Raw genomic sequence first — 25,395 nt, forward strand, 5'->3', positions numbered from 1 at the left:
AAGTAATTTTACTACCAATCGTAACATCCACCCACCTTGATGTTGTTTGATTCATAAACAAATCAACTCTTTTAAATAAATTAGCTGATTCGATTCACAAGAGGTCTGAATGACTGATTTGTTCTTGAATTAAACTCAATGATTTGGTTACCAGGGTTATTATCGTTAACTAAAACTAATAAAAAATATTTTTATTAACTCTTTCCCCACCATTGACAGAAATTTCCGTCATTTGTGAGACAACACTTCCCAGCCATTGACTGCCTTTTTTTGTCTTTCTCTGTTTTCACTGTTATATGGTAGGGGGCGCTATGACACATCTTCTGTTCTGAAAGAGTACTGAATCTCCTGATCAAAATACGTGAAGAAGATGCAGAAACAAGTAGGGCTGGGTATTGACACAAATTTTACAATTAGATTCGATTTCGATTCACAAGCTTGCAATTCAATTCGATTTTGTTTTGTTTCGATTCAATATCAATTATTTTGGATATACATCAGGTACAACACAGGCAAATTTTCTCAAGAAAAACAAATCTCTTAACTAATGCTGTAAACTATAGAGACAGAGCGACACGCATCATAATCTGAAAACCACGCCCACTGGGTCCAATGCTCTCAATTGACTTTGTATTGCTTGAAGCGCCCCCTTGTCATGAATGACTTAAAACAAAAACAGAACAATGTCTAAAAGTTGATATGTTACAAGGTGTACAGCAAACAAGCTAAACAAAACCCAGAACCAAAACCCAGAAGATTTTATTAGCTGTTGACCCAAAAACGAGCGTTTGAGGACAAAAAAAGTGGATACCAGCAATTGAGACAGAGCGCGAGGGGAACGTAATCAGCAACAGGAAATATAATATATAAAACTGATATTTGGATATTTGACAGAGACTAAATGTTTACTGCCCACATAGGCATACTGATGCATACTGAGTGTCACGATCCCAAAATGTACCCATTCTCCTTCTGATGCTTCACGTCTTATTGCCTTTATCCACTTTTGTCTCCTCAAATGCTCGTTTTTTTGGGTCGACAGCATATAAAAACGTATTTCTGTGTTTTTTAGCTTATTTGCTGTATCACATAGCAGCTTTTAGACATTGTTCGGTTTTTTGTTATAAGTCCGAAATGACAAGGAGGCAGCCTCACACAATGCAAAGTCAATAGAGCGTTGGATTGTTTTTACTAAATTTTAATGATTTTTTATTTACTAAAAATAATAATTACTAGAAATATAAAAATAAAAGCTATTCACTATATATATCAAAATATTATTAAAAACTATTATAGAATATAAATAATACTAAAATAACACAGCCCAATGGAGTAGAAGTTTATCTGTATAAAAAAAAAAAAAAAAGGAAAAGACAAAACATTCTTTATTGGGTGACCTATCCCTTTGAGCATTGTCTGTGTTCTCTCTTAAACTTGCCAATTTGCATGGCAAGCAGTAGGGAAGCCTTTACCAAAGCCACAATCTTCCTCTTCAACACTCCTGATTCAGGCCTGATAGTAACTGCATTAGCATTACAGGAATATTATGTTCAGGCAGTCAGGTGTTTCCGTAGATTACTAAATTAGCTTATTTGTTCGAGTGGTGGAGCACCAGGAACAACCGCTGTGTGCACTTTCCACACAAGCTGATAAAAGGTTCCCACACTGTTCAAAACGAGGATGTTTGTAGCAAAATGCTACTGATTTTCCACACATAGAAGGGCAGGGGTTGATGGTAATCACAGACTCACCAGTAGCAGTGGTGGTCAGGGCACGTGTAACTGTGACAAGTGGTAATCAGCATGAACAGGAAAATGTCACGATTACCAGGCCTCCAAAAGGCTCTGGGATATTTCTCTTTTTTTGCACTCCTGCGGTCACAAGGATGTCGGGGTGTAACTACTGAAAAAAATGCCAACCCAGTTTAGCATGCAGTCACGAACAACAGAGATACTTTCCATATGAACTTTGTAAGTCCTTTGACATTTCAGATATGAACTCGCTCGCCTTTGTCAAGGCGCCTGTCAAGCTCGGTACTAAATAAAAGAGGGGAGGGATAGAAAGCAGAGGGACGATAACCTCGGGTGCAGATACGAGCATCAGAGAGAGAGAGATGGCAACCAGTCAGGTGTAACAAAGTGCTGGTCTGGTCTTTATCCAGGCAAGATGGAAATGTCACGCCTGGCTTAATATGCCAGCTGATACCTGTTGCACATGTGGCAGAGTCGTTGTTTCAAGTGAATTCAAAGAGTTGAGAAGTTCTGTGCTACAGACAATAACTGATGTGGCGTAAAAGGGACGTTTTCTGCTAATGTATTCTCTTACAGTAACCATTCACCCAGAAACAAATGTTCTGCCATGAAGTCACCATGTCACCATCATGCTGTTAAATTTGAGGCAAAACAAAAAAGAAGAAATTGAGATATCTTCACACAACTCTTTCCATATCACTTCATAACGACCACAGTTGTCAGGGGAGGCAAGGGAGGCACAGCCTTTGAGGTGAAAATGGGAGGACGATTCAATGTTAATAAAATTCCCAGTTATTCATTTCATGTCTCAGAATGTGTTTCTTGTTTGTAATTTCACCACTGAAACACCATAAAATATGACTGAAATCGGAACCACAGCTGTTCAACCCAGAATGTGCCAAATTTGTCAATGTAATTACAATCGTTCGGAAAACTGTGCTAAGGAGAGTCTGAGGGGATAAAGAAGGGGAGGGGAAGGCAAAATCCATAGCCAGAGATGTTTGCCTCCGTTGGTAAAAATTTTTCCAATCACCATAATGTATTTCACTTAGCGGTTATATTGTTGAGAAAAAATAGAGGAGGCTAGCCTCCCTTGGTATATATATAATTAACTAATAGGGGTGTAACGGTACACAAAACTGACGGTTCAGTACGTACCTCGGTTTTGAAGTCACGGTTCGGTACGAGTTGGGTACAGCAGTTTTACAAAATTGCTTTTTATTTATTTTTATTAAACAGTGGTTTACTGAAAAAGGAAAAAAGTGTCTGTCCTTGAATGAATTAAATTATAACTAAAAGTTTATTGAAGATATTTTCTGTAAACTATTTAGGGAGCCCTTACTTGCACATTAATATTAAAGGTTAACAACAGAGCCCAAACTATTAGCCTAAACTCAGTTGCAATTTATTTTTAGGTTTAATAATCAACACTCAAATAACAGATTGTGTGCAAACCTGTTACCTTCACATAAGGCAATTTTTGCATTAACTTCTAAATCTAATTATAAAATAGTTTTTTCTCCAATTCGTTGTTGAAATATAATCATTTATACACAGTGTCTGTCATTTTCATGACAGGTTTATTTAACATGCATGAAATAATCAAGACATCCCTAACAGGTTAAGTAGAATATAATGAATATATAGGCTAATATAGAGCATATATTTAGTGAAAGAGTTGATTTCTCTAGTGAATAAAATTCTGTGGACACTGAATGACTGCCTGAGGTAACTTAAATGTGATGCTAACGTTACATGACATTGTTTAGTTTACAAGCAGTTACATTGACATCTTTCCGCCGTTGATACACTGATTTAGCGATTACATTGCATATGATATGTGACAGTAAGTTGTAATGTATCCTCAGCATACCTTCAGATGGTCATTCATGTTTATTCTTTAGGAAGAGATGATCGATCGCCTTCACAGATGATCGCGTTCCGCTTGAATTGTGATCAGTGATCAGTCACGCCACATAGAGCGTCAAAACGGCATTTATAGTTTGAATTTCGAGATAAAATGGACTGAATACTTAATATGTTCGTGTGGGAACTCGGATTGAAGTGTGTTCCGTGCTTAAAACAAGCCGACTGTTAACTGTTAAAGACTGCACTAGGAAACCGTTCGGTACAGGCGTGGACTGAACCGAAAGCCCTGTACCGAAAGTTCACTTCTCATCAGTTCTCTCAGCACGTCTCAGTTCAGTGAACTTGTCACTCATGTCAGAAAGTTAGTAACTTTAGCAAATTATGGATCAGCGCTGACTCGAGACACGAACCGTTTAGAGCGATTCAGTCCGATTTGGTGAACTGATTCAGTTCACTAAAAAGAACCAGTTCAAAAGAACGATTCATTCGCGCACCGGACATCACGGACCAGAGACGGAGTGATTGCTAACAAAGTTATATTGTAACTACGGAGTTGTGAGAGCGCTGTCAGCGCGAGTTTATTTTGTTTGTATCTGAGAGTTCTGAATAAACACCCAGTCCCAGTCACGCTGAGCCGTCTTCCTCCTTAATCTACCAACTTTGTAACACATGTAATGTACCATTACAGCTGTACAGTTACGATTAAGTGTTGATTATAGCATTATTTTTAGATGTTTTCCTATCATATGAAAAGCGTCAGTGACGCGCATTGAGTACACAGCGCAAACAAAAACACAACAGCCTAGCCCGGATACGCTCACGCTTACCCCCCTTCTGCTTAATCTCGCGCCGCGCATGGTGCCTCCGCTGTGGGGGTCGGTGATGTTGAAGCGGATGAAGTGGATGTCGGATGGTGACCGGTCAGTGCAGCCCCGCTTCGGCTTGCGTGAGGTTTATCTCTAAAGATGTGGCTCTGCCGATGTTGAGCAGAAACTCACGACTGTATGCACATTTTAGAACAGATAAACGCGACAAGGACATACAAAAACACTGACTCACAAGATAGAAAACACCGTTCTGTCGGGAGAGAGAGAAGCCGCAGCACGAATAATAAAGTTCTGTGTGAACTTGAATAATTAGCTACACATTAGAAATCACTGATCACAGATCAGAAGGAACTGAAAAAACACTTCTGTTTTCATTTGTACATCCAAACACTGAGAAACTGCCAGCATTCATTCGTTCACAAGCCATGATCTCTCGAGGATAAACAAAAATGGCGTTCGCATGTGCGTGCCAAAATCTCTGGGCGGAGGAAAGGGAGGTAACCGTTCCGGTTATGACGTCATAACAGGAAAATTCAAGATCAGCTCGTCTGGGCTGTCATTTTTTCAAAGGCAGAGAAAGACAGCCAGAACTCGGTTTACACCGATCAAAATTTCTAGCCACTTGGGGACAATATTCAGGCTAGGGGAACTCCATATTAATGTTAAAAAAAAAACCTTTAACAAAGCAATAGCGGCACAGTAAAAACTTTTTTACTCGCAAACGTGTGTTGTGCCATTCTTGTCGTATCCAATATCCAATATAGAAGGCACAGCATCGTTTTTAAAATTTCAGTCTCTCTGCAAATCCAGCGTCAGAAGGAAGGTTATACAGTGACTGTTTTTCCACAACCTGGCACTGCAAAACATTTTGCACTCTTGAAAGGCATGTTTATCACTTAGTTGCTCAATCCAGTGTTAGTGTCACGTATGTTATTTACCTACAACTTGTCATGTGCAAATCTGTGAACGGGGCTACATTGGTAACGATATAGAAGTAGGCATTGATTTTCTTCTGCTGAGGCGGTTTTTCACCTTTAGGCACATTCTACAATGAGTCGTTCGCTGGGCTTGGTTTCAATAAAAGTTGTTTTTGAACAAACAAGGAAGTTTTCAGTTCTGAAACTTACAGGATATTCTTATATGATGATCTCTTATATGTCAAAAGCTCAAGGAAAATATGATTTCTCAATTCATGACCCCTTTCATATTTATAAATTACTCATTTAATTCATTAATATTTATAAATGAGTACTAACAACATGCTTAGTGAATTATCCATGTAAAGATATACACATTAAGTTATTCAAGATTTTCTGTTTACAATACTTAAAACTTTTGAATTAATAAGTCTTCAGCAATTTAGTTCATTTATGTAGTATGTGAGATACTGATGAATTTGTATGAAGAGGATGGAAAAAAACACACAGGTGGAAATTGTTCCGCAGCTGTTTATGCTTGTTTGGCACTTTCTTGCTTGACATTGCGATAATTTACTCTGTTTCTAAAGTACAATGACATCCTGATTTACAGTACAACGATGAAGTGGTGCACTAGCTTTTTTTTTTTTAAAAGCTCCAGCCTTACTGAGTTTCAACACATGCAAACCCCCAATCTGTAGCCTTCAAATCCCATCAAAGACACCAAACATGGCATAATGACTATTTACCTTCCCTCACAAACGCAAAAAAAACAAATTCCTCTGCAATGCAAATTTGCTTCAAAAAGAACTCAATTTAAGGGCCTAGTAAAGGAAGGTGCAGAAAGCAGCAACCCTTAACTGAAGGCAGTGAATAAAGCAAATGAATCCCCTCAGGGACACCTGGTCGTAAGAGCAGCACCATATCAAAACATTCTGATCAAAGACAGGCCTTTAAATATGTTCAAATGAGGCTTATTTTCTAAACTCCATTAAACGAAGAATCAAAAAGCAGGAGGCTTCATTATCTCTTGCATCGCTTACATAGAAAACAAGAGATTAATTAGGGCTGTGTGGTGTCTCGCAGTGTGGGGAGTTCCGAGATGACATGCCTGCTCTTCTTGGGAACGAATAAAAGCACTGAAGCAATCTGCACGGACAAACTAATTACACTAAATTATGTAAAGTTCCTCTCACACACGGGACAACTCATTCAAGTCACTTACTGTGGTATTAGAATGTCAGGAAGAGTAGTTCACAGCCTCGAGGAGCCTTTTGAAGCCAACTATACAACTTTATAATTAGAGCACAAGAAAGTTTTGATCCTATAGTCTGCTGGCAAACATTACAATAGATCCAACTTCTAATATACTTTCAGACTTACAGAAATCACTTTGATCCCTCTTTAATTAACTAGCCGATAAAGATATCTTGTTTGAAATACCTTTAATGAATCTAACAAATTATAGCAGTAAAATAAACGTCACATTGTAAACCACTGAATTCATGGTGTCGGTAATATAGTCAATAACGTTAAACAAATACCTTCCTGGGATGGGTACTTGGATACATGCTGTGGGCAACTAAAGTCAATATTAGGTATGTACTAATGTGCTGAGAAATCAGTAATTATTTTTCTGTCAATATTAGAGTTTTATACAATTTAATTATTGTTTTTAAATTAATGAATAAATAATTCAACTACAGTAAATATTTATTTTTAAATGCTAATATTCAAAAGTTTATTTATGCATCACAGCATTATAAAGTATAATATGAAGTTTGTATTATCATAAAAATGATATTCTCAATATTGCATGCAACAGTGTTATTCAATTATTACTGTTTTTAAAGATTGACATTAAATGAGCATTAGATGACAGAAATGTAAATATTTATTCATTACATTTACACACTACTGAGTTCGATCAGTAGGATTTTTTGAAAGAAATAAAAAACATTTACATACATTTTTTTTTACATTGAATTTTACATTGTTACAACAAATGATTTCTGAAGGATCAAGTGACACTGAAGACTGGAGTAATCATGTGCCATCACAGGAATAAAGTACATTTTAAAACATTTAATCTATTACAATAGAAAATATTATACAATAGTATTGAAACACCTAGAGTTCAGTTAATCTAAGCGTGTATACTCACAAATCTTGCTAATTAAATTTTAAAAGCAGAATGAAAACATACAAAGTAGGTTTTCCAGGCCAGATAATTGGCTGCTGATATAGATGTCAGGCCTCTAATTGTGATAAAGATTTAAATCTTAAATCTTGTAAATAAGGTTTACAATTAACAAAAATAAGGATGCAAAATGTGGGACGTTTTATTTAACGTACCATGTGATGCGATCTTCTCAAAGTATGTGTGTGTTTCAGAAGCCGACAGAATAAACCACCCGATGCAAAGCCATTTTGTAAAGGTTGTTTTGGTGCAATCAGTATTGGCAGAGTGTGATCATTACATAGCACAATTAAGGGTGTTGTGCTCTCTGGTTCAGACCGGCAGATCCTTAATCCGGGGCTGGAGAGTAAATCAAATGTGAATGCTTCATCCTTTGGGTCCCTCCTATTCTCTATGAAGTCTGAATTGTAATGTATAATAAATGAAGGAAACACATTCCACGCTTTGATCTTATAATAAGCCTGACTAAACGTGTGTTTTGGATGATGCCTTACAGATATTTCAGATAGACGTTTAGAATTGTTTTCCCTTCTTATGAATGAAAGTTGTCCTAATTTGACACAAGACAACAGGAAGATATTGTAACTAATCAGAGGGACACAACACTTAGCTACAGATTAAATCTATTAAATTAGAAAATGTTTAAGTTATTGAAATTAGGTTCAAATAAATATTATATATATATATATATATATATATATATATATATATATATATATATATATATATATATATATATATATATATATATATATATATATATATATATATATATATATATATATATATATATATATATATATATATATATATATATTGTAACAGCCATAATCTGGTTACCATGGTTGACTGTAGGCTGTGATTTCACTATCTTCCACTAGGGTTGCACGCCTGAGTGCTGAAAGAATGAAGAATTTTTGTACGGCAAAACCTGGAAACAAATGAGCATTTTAGCACTCCCGGTTCCAAAGTCAATCGCTGCGTCCCAATTTGCATACTTTCCATCCTAAATAGTATTCGAATTTAGCGCGTCTCAAATCATGAGCATTCCAAAGATACCAGGATGGTCTACTTTTTCTGGTTAGAATCCGAAGTGTAGATCCGTGCACACTCTAACGGCTAACGGTGTGTTGGACGAGGATTTGATTAGAACTACAAACAGTGTTAAAAAAACTACAAACAAAGCAGATGTGCGAATGATTAACAGGGTAGCTAAAACGGTGACAGGATTTACGTATCCAAATGACTGTTTTTATTTACAGAAACAGTACATACTTTTAGGGTGTATTATAAGTAGGCCAATTGGGACGCGTATTCATACTACACACATTTATACTATATAGAACATACTTTTTAGCAGTCATGAAGAAATCACTTATTCTAAATAACTACATACTCAAAACAGAGTATGCAATTTCGGACACAGCCAATGGGTTTTTTGAACATTTAACTTGGTTAAATGCTTGAAATAGCCACATAAATACACAAGTGGCTAAATAAGACTACAGAGGTTGTCGGAGACATTAAACAGCGTCACAGTGAACAGGTAAATTCATTTAAATCACTAAACCATGCTCTTGCAACTCTTCTAACTCAAACTTTCAGGGAAAATGTTTTTTAAATAAAGACTGCAAGAGGTGCTGGAAGCTTAATAATGGTGGAGTTGAAGTCTTGCAGCCATGGTTTAGTTCATTTATAGCCTGTTTAGCTTTATTGTGAAAAAAAGATTATTGTGATGGACAAAACATGTACAGTAAGAATCATTAACTTTTTTTGGTCACAATTTATTTTCTGCGATAATCCAACTCAATGGAATAATTCAATTGGGTTTTTGTCATGGGAACAAGGGTGATGCTAACTTCCAGATTGACCTATAAAAATACATCATCACTGCAGCACTATATTTGTCTGGTTCATAACTAATTAGATTAACAAGATGCTAAACAGTTATACGGCCCCTAGTGTGGTAATGGGGTTATGGCTGTTACAATATATTAAAAAAGAAAAGAGTTGAATTATCGGTTTTAAATAGTTTTTCCTTATTGTATATGAGAGTTGTTCCAATTTAACTTCCCCGCCAGCGTTTTTTGTAAAAAGTTGCCAGCCACCGCCAGGGTTTTTGATAATTTTCACAAAAATGTAATGGCCAATAGAATATGTTGTTGTATGCATATCTGAACATGCAATGTAACAAAAAAAAGCAGACCCTCTGCTTTTAACCTGATAACCTGCGTCAGGAAGAGGACACACTGAAGCTTTCTTTGTTTAAATTAGCTTAAATAATTACCATGACAAACTATACATCATTAAAAAGATCTAAGACTCAAGATTCCATTTTTTACCTCAGTTTTATTCTCAAAGTCTTATAGTGACCGCAATGTGTCAGGAGTTATGAATATGAAAACTGGCGTCGGTACCTTTCACTCAAAAGCGAAATAAAAAACTCCTCTATGCTAGTCATGAAGACTCGCGACTTTTAGTTCAAAAGTGTGCAGACGTGGAGGAATATTAACAGATTCTCATATGTCTGTGTCAAATTTCTATACAGAGAAGTATTATTTATTCAATCTTTCCCCAAAATGTGCAGATGTTATCATAATGAGCACTGGATACTCTGATGTGTTGTGTTTTCAGTTCATACTGGCAGCCGGAGGGCGCTCTGTGCACATGTAGTCCATATATGGTACAGACGAAGATCATCTATACCATGTGACATTCCAGGAACTCCCTGACATAAACAACACTTCCTGAGATCGATATAACATGCAGATAAACATCTTTGAAGACAATAAACATAGATAAACCATAAATCGTTGCGGTTGTTTCTGTGTTCTTTATACCATGTTGGGTGTTTTCATAATAGATTATATTTATAATGCAATGCTATTCGACATAGCTTTTATAATTATGCAGAATTTTATATTATTGTAAAATAATATATTTTCCGTCTGGTTTTTTGATCCGAAGCCACATGAGATCACAGAAGGTTATTTAAAACACTCGACTTGTGATATAAAGTAAGTTTGGAGTAAAAACATGGTTTTAATCTCATAAATTGTTGTGTTTTGATGGTGTGCTAAGCTAACATGCTATCTAGCCCTAAGATGCACCTGCCACTGAGCAAATACGTTATTTTTATGAATAATTTTGAATAGTAAAACTCACTGAAATGTTTCTATTTTCAACAAGGGCATTTCAGACAGTTTAGAAGGTGAAGTGAGAAGTTTGATCAAAGAAATTAGGTTTAAATAGAGAGTCATCAGTGATTACAATGAAGACAAAAGAATAAGATAATTAGAGCCATAACCAGGCTGAAGAGGTGTGAATGTGTGCTGGGGAGACTGAAACTAAATGGGGCAGTCTGCACCTCAAAACACTGGTCGGTACGGGTTCGGTACAGCAGTTTTACAAAATTGCTTTTTATTTATTTTTATTAAACAGTGGTTTACTGGGAAAAAAAAGAGTATGTCCTTATTTAATTATAATTAAAAGTTTCTTGAAGATAATGCTGTAAACTATATAGGGAGCCCTTACTTGCACATTAATATTAAAGGTTAACCAGTCCTTCCAGAAAAATGCAGCTTTTTTGTGATTGTTGCGGGCAAAAATCCTTGATTATGCGGCACGTTTTCTTAAAAAATGCGATGGAAAATGTGGGGTATTTATGCAATTTTATGTGATAAAATTGTGGGAACTTGCAAAAACTGCGGTTTGATGAAAAAGGGAAAAAAAGCACTACATCACAGAAAGTGCAGGGAATATTTAAGTTCTTATCTTGTTTTATTGAAGACCTTAATAAACACATGGCTCAAATTTACAAAACATTGAGTCAAACAAGTTATACAGCTTTACAAAAGGAATATACTACAACTTCTGAAAAAATGAATAAATAACTTCCTGTTTTACAGAGGTAGCTATACAAAACAGACATTTGAATGCTTCCAATGCACAAAGTGCATTAGTGCAATCTCTTAAAGGGACCTCCGTTCATCTTCGGAACACAAATTAAGATATTTTAGTTGAAATCCGATGGCTCAGAAAGGCCTCCATTGGCACAATGCACTCTCAAGACCCATAAAAGGCACTAAAGACGTCGTTACAAAGTCAATCTCACTACAGTGGTTCTACAATAACTTTATGAAGCGACGAGAATAGTTTTTGTGCAAAAAAACCCCCTAAATAACGACTTAAATAGTGATGACCGATTTTCAAAGAACAGCATCATGAACCTTCGAATCGTTATGAATCAGCGAGTCGATTCATGATTCGGATCGCGTGTCAAACTGCTGAAATACGTGACTTTGGCAATCCAAACTGCTGAATCGACTCACTGATTCATAAAGCTTCGAAGCTTCATGATGCTGTGTTTTGAAATCGGTCAACACACCGGGAAACTACTTTGCGCTGTCTTTTGCAGTTATTTTTGTTGGCAAATGGGAATTTGCGTGCTTCATCATGGTTTCACCGATATCTATGGTTTCACCATGGGATTTTCAGCTTTTCGATGACGTTCACGTCGGGTAATTACGTCACTTCAAAACGTTTCCCATGGCAAAAGGGGGAAATGGCGGCTCTTGTGTGAAGTAAACAAAAAAAATTAAACTTTCTGCTAATAAATATGACTATTTTGCAACGAAAATGCGGGGATTATGAAATCATACTAGCCCCGCATATTTTGCACGCGGAAATAGGCAATTTACGCGGCGAAAGTGCGGTGTTTTTGAAAAAATGCGGCCCCTGCATAAATATGCAGACTTTGGCTGATTATGCATTAAATCATACAATCATTTTTCTGGAGGGACTGGTTAACAACAGAGCCCTAACTATTAGCCTAAATTCAGTTGCTATTTTTAGGTATAGTAATCAACACTCAAAAAACACAGTAGCTACGCAAACATGTAAACTTCACATAAGGCAGTTTTTGCAATAACTTCTAAATCTAATTATAAAATAGTTTTTTCTCCAATTCGTTGTTGAAATATAATCATTTGTACACAGTGTCTGTCATTTTCATGGCAGGTTTAAACATAGGCTACATTAAATAATCAAGACATCACTACCAGGTTAAGTAGAATATAATGAATATATATATATATATATATATATATATATATATATATATATATATATATATATATATATATATATATATACTGCCGTCCAAAGGCAAAGCGCAGTAACTACACATTTGGTCAAAATTGAGTTAAGACTTGAAATGGGCTTTGTGACATCTGTTCTGTCTTGTGACAAAGTTTACTGGTTCAATTTTGTCCAGTTTTAGAGAAACGAGCGTGTCCAAGCCAATACCAAGGCAAACCGCAGTAAGTTATGTTACTGCGTTCTAGCTTTGTTTCACCGTTTTTGACAGCGCAGATACTGCGGTTTCAGCCTTGTCATGATGGGGATTGTATGCGGTTTGCCCCGATCGTAACACACAGAAACAACAAGCCTACCATGGCACAATCCCGCATCCAAATGATGGTTGAACTCGCGTTAAAACGCAAATATTCAAAGACTGGTAAGGAAGATAGCAAAATATAAACTCATAGTAAGGCAACTGACAGCTTTATAATCAGTTAACATTGACTAGCCAGCCGCTAGCAAATTTTGACTTACATGTGCTGCTCTATTAAAGGCAATATCCTCTGAAAACGTAATGATAATCTGATTTAATCACGTTGGTGTTTGTTGATTCGGACATCTCTCCGTTTTAGGCAGCTAATCCAATTGTATTGACAGGGGTTACTTCTTCAAAAGTTAGCTGGGTCTGGTAAAGTTATCTTGTTAGACAAAGTTACTCTAAAAGTTAGCGGCGCCAGTCAGCAGGTGACAACCGGACGAGCGCAGCCGGGCCGACAGCAAGCACACTAGGTGAAAAAGTACACTTGCATAATGTACTGAAAGTACTCTATTTTCACGCACTAATTTCGTAGGCTACTTATTATACAAAAAAAAAGTGCCAATCAGTTTTTTGGATTTCACAGATAGGCTAGCTAAGAATACATAATAATTATATTTAAAATATTAATTATAGCTTTAAGGATGTAGATAGCATAAACAGGAAATGTACATGTTTGAGAAAAGGCTAAAGGGAGAAGAAGCATACGTAAGTTAACTTACTCTCTAACCTCTAATTCTAGGAAATTATGTATGGCCATATTAAAGGGATAGTTCAACCGAAAATGAAAATTCTGTATTATATAAAGTTTATTATAACTATAAACATGTATTAAGAAGCATGAAAAAAGTTGGATGAACACATTTAGTTTGTAGATACTGCACTTTGCCTTTGCAATAGTGTTTTAGTTGTTTAAGGTCATTCAGAGTGCAGTATCTGCACTTTGGGGGTCAAAGATCACATCGGTGGTCATGGTTTTTATCTATAAAAAATTTCTTCCTAAGAAGGCAATACATGAATGCATTACCACTAATCTACCCACAACATGTTTGACTGGCTGGTGTAAAAACTTTAAAGCCATTTTTCTCAGTTTCAGTGCCCTTTGTATGGCAGTATATATATATATATATATATATATATATATATATACTGCCCTATATATATATATAGATAGAGAGAGAGAGAGAGAGAGAGAGAGAGAGAGAGAGAGAGAGAGAGAGAGAGAGAGAGAGAGAGAGAGAGAGAGAGTGAGAGAGCGCGAGAGAGAGAGAGAGAGAGAGAGAGAGCATATATAATTAGCGAAAGAATTCATCTCTCTAGTGAACTCACAGCTGTGAACATCGAAAGACTGAGGTAAATGTGATGCTACATGACATTGTTTAGTTTACAGCAACACACCTTCAGATGTTCATTCTTGTTTATTCTTTAGGAAGAGATGATCGATCGCGTTCACAGATGATCGCTTTTTGTCACTGTAGTAAATGTTGTTTGTACGGGAAGAAGGAGGCGGGAACCGGCGAACATTAAACAAACTTTTAATCAAAAATAAAATGGCGGCGACAGCCCCTCACGGTCGACTGCCGCCTACATACAAACAAACACAATGAAAATAAAAAGCTGCAGCCCCTCACGGTCGACTGCAGCAACACATAACAAAACATAAATAAAACTCAACATAAAATCCAGGCCTGGTCCTCTCTCGTCCCTCACTGTTGTCGCTCCTCCTTTATAGTCCCTCACTCCTCCGCAAGGGCCGAGATCGCTGCGGCGCGCAGCTGGCGCTCATCCTCCCTGATGAGCGCCGCCTCGTCCCGCCCTCACGGTCCCTCTGCCTCGCTGCCCGCCACAGTCACGCTTGAACTGTGTGATGATTAGTGATCAGTAACGCCCCGCTAAAGAGCGTCAAAACGGCATTTGTCGTTTGAATTTCGCGATAAAATGGACTGAAGACTTAATATGTTTGTGTGGGAACTCGGATTGAAGTGTGTTCCGCGCTTAAAACAAGCCGACTGTGAACTGATAAAGACTGTATTCGGAAACCGTTCGGTACATGCGTGTCCCGAACCGAAAGCCCTGTACCGAAACGGTTCGGTACGAATACATGTACCGTTACACCTCTAATACTTAGGCTTCAAGTTTCATGCATTCCTTTTTATCAACACTTTAATATGGGTAAGTTTCATAAAAAAAAGCAAATTTTTTAACAAAAAGCTGAGAAAAATCACTATTTGTCAAAGACTACATCCAGATCAGATTCAGAACGATGATCAAACACAGATGGAGTAGATCGAGTCCATCAACACCCCTAATGGATGCACAGTCCTATACCTCACCCTGGGTTGACATTTCATTCAGTAACATTAGGCAGTTTTGATTTATATGTGATGATCGCGTTATTTTACATATGCATCTGCTTACATACGATCGCTTGTTTTTTTTTTGCGTCTTCTTCATCTGTGTTTTGATCTGAAGATTCTGTACTCATTCAGAAGATGAATAATAGCGCCTCCTAGCAGTAAAAACACAGAAACCCAGAAAATTCTGTGCAAGTCAGGGAGGCGTTTTCTCACAAATAACGGAAAATTCCGTATTTGGCAAGGAAAGGGTTAACATAACACAATAGAAAAATATTGTAAATAATGAAAGGGACAACGCTTAGCTTAGGTTCTTCCAAAAACATTGTGTATATGGAAAAAAAGGATAAAAGAAATTGTGAATATTAAACCGTAAACTATATCAAAATCACTGAAGCAGCATGTTATTATAAGCACAATTCTACCGCATGCTTTTCAAAAGGATGGGGCAATATCAAAGAACAACAGAATGATAATGCAAACACTTGCCAATCTGTGTTGTGCTTGGCATTCTTCCTAGACGGTGACTAAAATATGCCCTTTTATCTCAGATGTAGGTTTGAAATGAAATTCACCGCTGTGAGGGTGAACAAAGCATTTGTTGGAGGGCTGCTCTGGCAGAAACTGACATAAGGCTAATGTTTTCGGTTGCATGGATGGGGGAAGTCAGAGAGGATATGTCCATTAAACTGCCACACTTCAGACTACGCTATTAAATGTAATGGCTTCTATCACTGTTGTATGTTCTAGTGAGTTTCTGCTGACTTCAATAGAAATCAATCACAACCTCTCTCACAGGTTAAGATGTTAAAAGCTCACTCGCATGGCGACTTGGTGAAAATATGCTTGAAATTCTCGCTGTCTATCATCTTTGTAAAATGGACCAAGCGTTAAACTTAAATTTATCAATCAATTATGTAAATGAATCATCAGACTTCCAATTTTCTATTAAAATTACTGGAAGCATTGGTCTCAAACGGCAATGTTAAAGCTTGATGAAGTACATGTGAGTGCTAGATATGGGAGTATGACTTCACAACAACTATTATTTAAAATCAATTAAATTGTCTCCTGTGATGGAAAAACAACATGAAATCCAACAGAAATCCCTTTTTGACCAATGAGAGAGTTTGAAATTTCAAGTTTCTAATTATATTAATGGGTGCCACGCAGAAATAACTGCTCAATGTCTCTGTGGTACGTGGTTTTTCATTTTGAACCACTGAAGTGTCACAAGCTTTTGACAGAAATGGATTCAACTAAATACAAAAATAGCACCTTGCTGCCTTTAAGAACATGACAAATATCCGGTACAGTAAACCCATACACTAATTCAACTGTCTTCTACTGACACCCCACTTCATAGTTCAAAGCATCTTTTCTGCACTGCTTCAATCTTTTTTCTCTACTATCCATTTTCAAGCCTTTTTCAAGTGTCTTTTATGCTCTGAAATCCATGACATCACTGCCCTCCTGGCTGTTGGTACAGTTTCAATCAAACCTTTGCTTGTGATAAAAATGGAAACAGACAGAATAATCATAGGTGAGGGAGATCAATCCTTAAAGGTAAGTTCTGTGTGAACCGGCCCTAACTAGTTAGAGAAATGAGCGCAGAAAATAAGAAATAAACAATATAGTATTATTCCTAAGAGTAACACAGCAGACTTCGGGCCCTATTTTAACAATCTAAGCCAGGGATCCTCAAATCTGGCCCACGAGATCCACTTTCCTGCAGAGTTTAGTTCTAACCCTAATCAAACACACCTGAACATGCTAATCAATGTCTCTAGGATCATTAGAAAATCACAGGTAGGTGAGTTTGATCAGGGTTGGAGCTAAACTCTGCAACGCATTGGCCCTCCAGGGCAAGATTTGAGGAACCCTAATCTAACCGCATGGTCTAAAGCGCATGGTGCAAGTGCACTTAGGGTGTGTCCGAATCGACTTTGGCTAGTTTAATGACGGGAAAAATGGTTGTGACCTAAAAGGGTTATCCCTATTCTCTTAATGAGTAATGTGTGTTTTGGGCAAAATGTGAAATACACCAATCAGAGTCTTATCTCCCATTCCCTTTAAAAGCCAGTTGAGCTCGCACCGTGGCGGATTCGCTATTTACATGACAACATTTTCAAGCGGAAAAACTGAACGCATATCTATCGATTAACCGGATCTGCTTGTGCGCAAGGTTAAAGCGAGCGAGCAGACCATCTACGGGACATGCCAGATTCCACCACAGCTCCCTGAGCATTTGACATGTAGGAATTTTTATATTTATGTACACAATAACAATATTTTACATTTTAATCATTTAATTTTTCATATTTAAAAATGTGTCCCTGTGTGTGTGTAATAAGCAGAGTGTAAGCATGTTGTGCACCCGCCTATAGAGCTCCGGAGGTCACGTGACCCATTCTGTTTACGACGCCATTTTGGCAGGCAGGAACAGCCAGCGCCAGCATGAGTTTCAAGGCAACGGAGTTCACTGTGCACTTTAATTCAAAAGACAGAGACTTGTACATAGCAAAAATTAATAGATTAAACATAACAGATCCCTATAATGTCCCCGGGGTGCTTTTCACGTGTATCAATAAAGGAACGGATAGCTTTCCTGTCGGGACACCTGTTGCACCAGCTGAGCGCAAGTTACAACTAGTCTAGTTTTGACATAAATGGGCACTAAGTTACAATTTATGCACTACTAAATATTTTGCGTTGTACCATTAAAGTTACATTTGTTCTTTTATTAACATTAATGACAGACATCACAGCAACTGGTTTATTAGGCTACTGTAACTTTAAGATCTGGCGCAGCCGAACATGGCACGGATCTGACATATCTCACTCTTTAAGTTAATTTAAGACTTTATTTAACTAATTTAAAGGAATAGTTCACCCAAAAAAGAAAATTCTTTCATCGTTTACTCACCCTCGAGTGGTTTCAAACCTGTATGAATTTCTTTGTTCTGTTGAACACAAAATAAGATATTTTGAAGAATGTCTGTAACCAAACAGTTGATGGACCCCGCTGACTTCCTTAGTATTTTTTCCCCTACTATGGAAGTCAATGCGGTCCATCAACTGTTTAGTTCCCCATATTCTTCAAAATATCTTCTTTTGTGTTCAGCAGAACAAAGACATTCACACAGGTTTGGAAAAACTTAAGAGTGAGTAAATGATGACAGAATTTTCCTTTTTGGGTGAACTATCCCTTTTAGACTGCTCTTATGAGAATACTCGTCAAACGGGCATTTTGCCGTGGTTTTGTGTGTTATTGTTTGTTCAAGCGCAAAAGAGAACTCGTTACTGGCGCGCGTCTTTCTGTGCGACGTGTGTGTGCCAGGACATTCACAAACATCGCATTCTCTTTTGTCTTGTCGCGCTTGAATTATTTAAAAGCATTTGCGTAAGTAAGAGCGTGATCATATAATGTAACGCTAGACAAAGGATGATAGAAAAACAGATGCTGCATTAACTGCTTTAAATATTTTAACACGTTAAACTGAATCGCATGCGTTAACACAAATTTTGACAGCACTGATATATATATTGACTGATTTGGCTAATCATAATTAAGTATTCCAGAGAGCTGTAATGTAAGGTCATCCAATTTTCCATGAATGCAGTTTCATCTGGGGCAGATTCACACCATAAAGTACATCAGAACGGGAGAATTATGTGAATTTTAAAGACTCTTCAATTACATTTTAAGGAAGTCCCAACTAAAAACTTTCTTGCTTCACAAAGGAACTGTTAGATACGCAAAGACACTTGCATACAAAGCTGAGAATAAGGCTATTGTTCACCTCCAACAAAAAAAAAAACAGAAAAGGCCTTGGTTTCATTGTTTTATCCTGTTCCTCTCTCCAGGCAAACATGTGCATCAAAATAAATCCTTTGCTGTTTGCGCCAAGGCTGGCAGCTCAAGCCGTGGCATTTTGTTGGCATTTGCTATCAGGTTTTTACAATCCATCACGAGGCCTGTATCTGCACCCTTGCCATCTCGCAGTAATACATTCGCTGACCTTGTCGCACTGACCCAGGCAGAGAAGTCAACAAATGGATTCCCCATTATGCAAGTTCCATTTAACAGTTTCTTCACCAGTTACTTTCCTTACAGCCAAGAATGCATGAATACTAAAATGCTTTTGATAGAGTGCTGGGTCTCAGTGCTTTTGAAAAGCCACCTCAAAGAGAATGGATTGAATTCTTCATGTTGAGAGAGTGGGAAGGGGCACAGCATTATGGGAAATATTAATAGCAATGCCACACCTCATGCAAATACCATTACTTTTCGTAATGTGACACTTGATAGACCTTGATAGATCCTTTAGAACTGTATTTAACAGTATTTTTTGAATCAGTCTGAGTGACCTCAATTTTGTTGCTCTTACTTTCATGACAGCTATTTGTGCACTCTGAGGGGAGCACAAATTACTTGAAAAATCTGCATGATATTTTGGATTAATAGACTATGGCGCTCTGGTCGCTTGTGACAGTGGAAAAAGCCCTTCACTGTAGTCTAGTTAGTAATAAGGATCATTGCATTCATGAAGTGACGGCTAAAGTGCGGATAACATGGAGTTTGGCCAGTGGGGAAGCATAATCTCACGCTGTGGGGTTTAATATGTGTATAGATTAAAATGAGCAACAGAAAGACTGAAGATCTGGACTAGCTCTTGCTTAAGTCTTTTGCTTCGATGTCAGAGCACAATCCTTTGCCTCAAAGATTAAAAGTTGTGTGTGCATCTAAAGATGAAAGACTTGCTCTCTGATGTAATGGGAACGGGTCAATTTAGCTCAAAGGGGATTATTAATTATCGGGAATTTTGAAAGAATCATCCAGCATTCATTTGAACGGGCCGTAACTATCAACTATGTAGCGGATGTTAATATCCAAACTATAGTGAAAACACTATTTATTAGCAAAGTCGTAAGATCAGCAGTTTGATTCGTATGCACATAACACAAGACACTTCTCTTTAAATACAAACGAGACTTGATTGATTATTCTAATACATAAAACTAGTGTCTAACACATAAAAACATGCACACACACATTTACCCGAGTTGCAGAAAGAAAGAAAGTGAGGGAAGAATGAATTTTAAGAGAGTGAAATGATGAAATCCCAAGTTTTTAGCACTATATGCTCTTTATAAGACCTGACCTGAACGAACCATGAATGTAACCATTCTATCGTTTCTTAGTCGGGGTTATTCAATGTTATATCAGTGCACCAGTTCAGCTAGAATCTGGAGGCGCTATGCGCGTGTCTTTGATGGTTTCCCAGGTTCGTTGATTCGCTGGAGGTCTTTTCGTGTCTGGAGTGAACCCAAACATGTTCTGGTGTGCTAGCGGATGAATGCCTCCAGGCTGAAGTTTGAAGTTTGAGGGGGGTTTTTAAGCAAAATTAACTTAGAACACAAGACTCTCAACGGAAAAGAAAGGAAACTAAGTAAAAGAAAGAAAAATAAGCGAGACGAGAGTAGTCAGATGGCTTGAATGAAGCTGCACGTTCGTAACCCTACTTTCATCTGATCTTGAACTGTGGTCTATTCTAATACTCTTTTCATGTCCTGAGTTTTTAACTCAAAACGTTTATCCAGCCCTCCGGCGGAGTTCTGACCAATTAGACGTCTTTAGTTCAGGATGTAAATGTTTCCCCTTCTCTCACCATAAATTACATGTTAACTGATTAGTCCATGGGCTCTTAACTTTCCCACTCTTAGCAGAGTACAATTTAGACATGGTTTCTATAATAAGAATATGATACATTTTACACAGATCTGACTCATGCCACCATTTGAGAAATTAGAAATAATTCACGCACATAGTAAACAAGACACACTTCCAATCAACCATTCAAAAGTTATAACAATTGCATGAATAATGTGTGATCTAAGCATAATAGCCACATAGGTTGTAGACATAATATCGAATTATGCAGTTGAATGATGTTTGATTATAAGTCCGTCTGGCATTGTTTTGGAATAATCAGATGCATTTTGATATGAAAAGTGCAATTGCTGTGGTTTTTCTCTTTGGATTTCAATCTTGCATTTAAGAGGTCAAAAAGAGGTTTTTGAGAAGGAAGAAGATCTGTTTTAAGTCTCTGTTTTGGGAATCAAACCAGCCTTGCCGTCATGATTTTCCTTGGAAGAGTCCAAACCAATCTGTCTTGTTAAAACTGCCTAACGTTCAACATTTTAAGTGTTCGTTACTCATCTATCTACCCAAATACACACACACACACACACACTATTTTTGAAGTGTTTCATTACCAGCAAGTATCACTTTGTGTCTAAGAGGCTTGAACACACCCTGCATTCTGAATAATCTCATTACCACCGTATTCAAATCAACCTGTCAGATGTGTGGTGAGTACCATGCAATATTGGTGCGTGTCTCCAGGCTGCTTCTACCTCTTGAGGCTCTTCTCTTTCCAGAATGTGAACAGGACAGAATATTACGTAGACTCCTGAGGCTGAGTTGATGTTGAGTTTGAAGGCAAAAGACAGAGAATTTTACTGAAGTCTAGGCACCCACTTGCCTATTTTTTCCTCTTTGGCTGGCTCATTATTTAGCATTGGACTGCAGAATATGCAAATCTTCTCTTTTTTAGTTCTCTTTTGTAGATGCATTTTTTATATCTAATAGCAAAAAGTATACCCTACTTATTCATTCATAATGCAAGCTCATACAGTAAAAGTACAGTTACATTACTTAAAATGACCTCAAGTAAAAGTATAAAAAAAATTAAGCTACTTAAAGTAACGTGAGTATTTGTTACTTCACACCCCTAGTAAAGAGCACTGTTTACAACAACACTTATGATCTTATTGCAATCTTGCCTACAGTACATTTTTGGGTGGGCATTTTATGAGGGATTGCTAGCATAAGGAACTCATTCACAGGAAAGTTTCTTAATTTTATAGGTATCATACAGTATCATTTTAACAGTTTCACACAGGGTTACAAAACATGGGATTTTTTCCTCAATCAGAAATATAATACACTTTTAAAAGTGAAAATGTACATTTGTTACCTTAAGGCACTCGGATTTCACCTAACCCTTAAAATAACTTTAATTTGTGGCATCAAATGCAGTCTGGTTGATTTAGTCATTAAATAATATTAGGCATTGCGCGCTTCCCCTTTAGCAAGTACCGGGGCACTGCTGGGCCATTATTACTCTGTCTTAAGCCTTCTAATCACCATAAATATGGGAGATATAGTCAAGTGGGTAAAGGTTTATTTTGTCTCGCACAGAGAAAATGTCTTCATGCATGAGGTGAAGGCAGGAAAATTTTTTAGCTTGGGCTTCCTCATATACACACTTATGCAGCCACATGCATATGCAACGACACACAAGGCATGAGAAATCAGCCAGCATCACGCTCTCCTTCATTGAATCAGAATCAAAAACATTAAGGGGTAAACAGGTTTTTTTCTATTGCCCATTGGCCTCATTTATCATTTGTAGTGATTGATTTTTTTTACTTACTTGGAAATTGAGAAATTTGCAGGAATAGATATTCAAATACTTAAGCCTTCATGATTTTGTGACGTCTGCCACATGAAGGGCCCTTTTATACACCCAGCGCAATGCAAGTGTTTTTTGCTAGTTTCAGACAGACATCATTTTCACATCCAGCGCCATGTTGTTTAAATAGCAAATGCATTTGCAACCAGGCAAATGAAATAGACTGCGCCATTGACCAACAAAAACCTGGTCTAAAGTCCATTGTGCAGTTTTTGTTTTGTTATTTAAAGAGCGCGTTAGTAATATGCGCCTATATAGCTCCGGAGGTTGACGTCACATAGCCTAAACTCCATTATTTTGGCAGGCAATCAGGGGAGCGCTAGAGCGCCTGTAGCATTGGTATCTATAAAACAATTTAAAACCAGACTGTTTAAACCTTACTATTTCAACATGATGGACATTTGATGTGCGCCAGAATGCCAGAACAGGCGGGGGAAAGCAAAGGGGAAATCATTTTATCGTAGCAAGTTGTTGAAATGCCGTGGATTTCAGTTTATTCCTCATTTTTAACTACTTTTGCCTCACATAACTAATGATAAAAATAAGTTCCCATTAAATATGATACTTAATCATGAATAACATAAGTGCTTTTATAAATAAATAACATTCAGAAACTGTAGGCTATTTGAAACGAAATTAAGGATCAATAATAAATACTGAAACAAAAAAATAAGAAATGGCATTAATTGATTATGACTGATTATATTTGACATGCACAACACGAACCTATGGAACAGATGCAGACAGCGGCACGCTGTTTTGGACGGGTTTGTGTTAACCCCAAACATATAACATTAATCTATTCACATGTTTTCTCTCTTAAAATGTAAGAGCATGTAGGCCTGTATGTCAGCATTATCATATACGTGTAAATAATTGAAGTCTGTCATGTAAAACAAGAGCGTATTGATACAGGTCAATCTGTCTGCCATTCTATCTGTTAATGTTACTCCTGATCGGACCCGGGCTTCCGTAAATGTTTAGTTTATACATAGATTTAGGCTTCAACTAAGTTAAAAAATTTTTTTAGCTTTAATAAGGATAAATCTATATTTCATTTAAAATGTATGCAGTTAAGAAAGGTGTTTGATAACTTTATTCAATTTCTGTATATGTCTAACAGTTAGGAAGGCCACAGGTAAATATGATATTTATTATAATTGGTTAATGTGAAGATTGTTTTAAGTTCACTTAAATTAAAAGATTTTTTTAAGCCTAATGAATGTTGAAATGGATAGCTTTCAATTATACTGTAATGTTTAATGCCTATCATTAATGTTTAAAAAATAAATTTTATAGGACATCAGTAGCAGTATTAATGATACTGGCCTTCATTCATAAAAAGATGCCATTACAACAATATATATCCGAATATATTTACCTACATAATAAAAATAATAATAATAAATATAGGAAGAATCTACACTAATTCAATAATAATTCATTACAATATAATTGTTTTTCTTTTTGCTGGTCCAATTGTTTTGAAGGTTATTAAAGGACAATTTTAGTACAATAAGTGAGGTGATAAATCATTTCAAATTGAAATCTGATATCCATTCATTTCATTATTTGGTAAGCAGCTGTGTAATAAGTGGGAAAATGTATGGTCAGATGGTAATTATTGCAAAATAAACCAGACTCTGCGATCAGGATCTTGAAACAAAGCAATAAGACTTTCTGTTCATTACTAATTATTTAATAAATATTAATCATTAAATAGGATTATGCTTTCACAGCAACAATGAGACTTTAGTACTCTGTCTATGTTCTACATTTTATGATTTTTAACACTATTTATACACATTTCCCCCAACATCAGAAGAGAAAATGCAGAAAGCTCAGAGATATGGACTCTTAGCACTTCGCGACATTTCCAGTGTACACAAAGCAAAATACTGTATCCCACAGCAGACGCAAAAATCCAGCTTTATTTGAGAGGGTCATTAAACTGAAACACGTCTATAACCCCCAAAAAACAACAGCTAGACTATAGCCCAAAGGCTGCAGCGCTCAGACTCACTTCCATAAGAAATCTCCTGGAAGCCACAATGGCAGGATGTTAATGCCAGTCACATCAGATCAGCAAGCACTGCACTAGAGGATCTTATCTGCTGAGACCATCAGCACACAAGTGTTATTCAAATAACACTGAGGAAATTATGTCAGGTGTTAAAATACCCACCACTGTACTTAAAGCATACAGTCCAGTGGCTGAAGATGACTTAAAGAGTTTTGTCCTCTAAATTCAACCCCTTTTTCATTATCTTAAGTGCCTGAAGTATGGATCATTGAAAACTGCAAACTGCAGCCCTATATACAGCAAATTTTAGTTTGCTTTAGCTGAAGTACACAGGAAGTACACACCCGGGCAAGCCCAGAATGGCTAAGAAATGAAGCTTTTAACTGTCTAAACCACATATGATCAGACAGGAAATTAGCAAACGTTAAGCAAATGCTCTACTTAAAAAGCCATTGCTGTCTCAGAAAAACAACTAAGACAGAATGAAGCAAAATATGGGAAGTTTGATTCAGAGT

At 36.9% G+C, this 25,395-nt stretch overlaps 1 protein-coding gene across 1 annotated transcript in view; it reads right to left on the minus strand.

The window, feature by feature from the left end:
- cntnap2a (contactin associated protein 2a) overlaps nucleotides 1-25,395 on the minus strand; it is a 573,759-nt gene that overhangs the window by 454,281 nt on the left and 94,083 nt on the right. The window lies entirely within an intron of this gene.

This window comes from Gobio gobio, assembly GCF_949357685.1.
Source record: "Gobio gobio genome assembly, chromosome: 23".
Taxonomy (NCBI): domain Eukaryota; kingdom Metazoa; phylum Chordata; class Actinopteri; order Cypriniformes; family Gobionidae; genus Gobio; species Gobio gobio.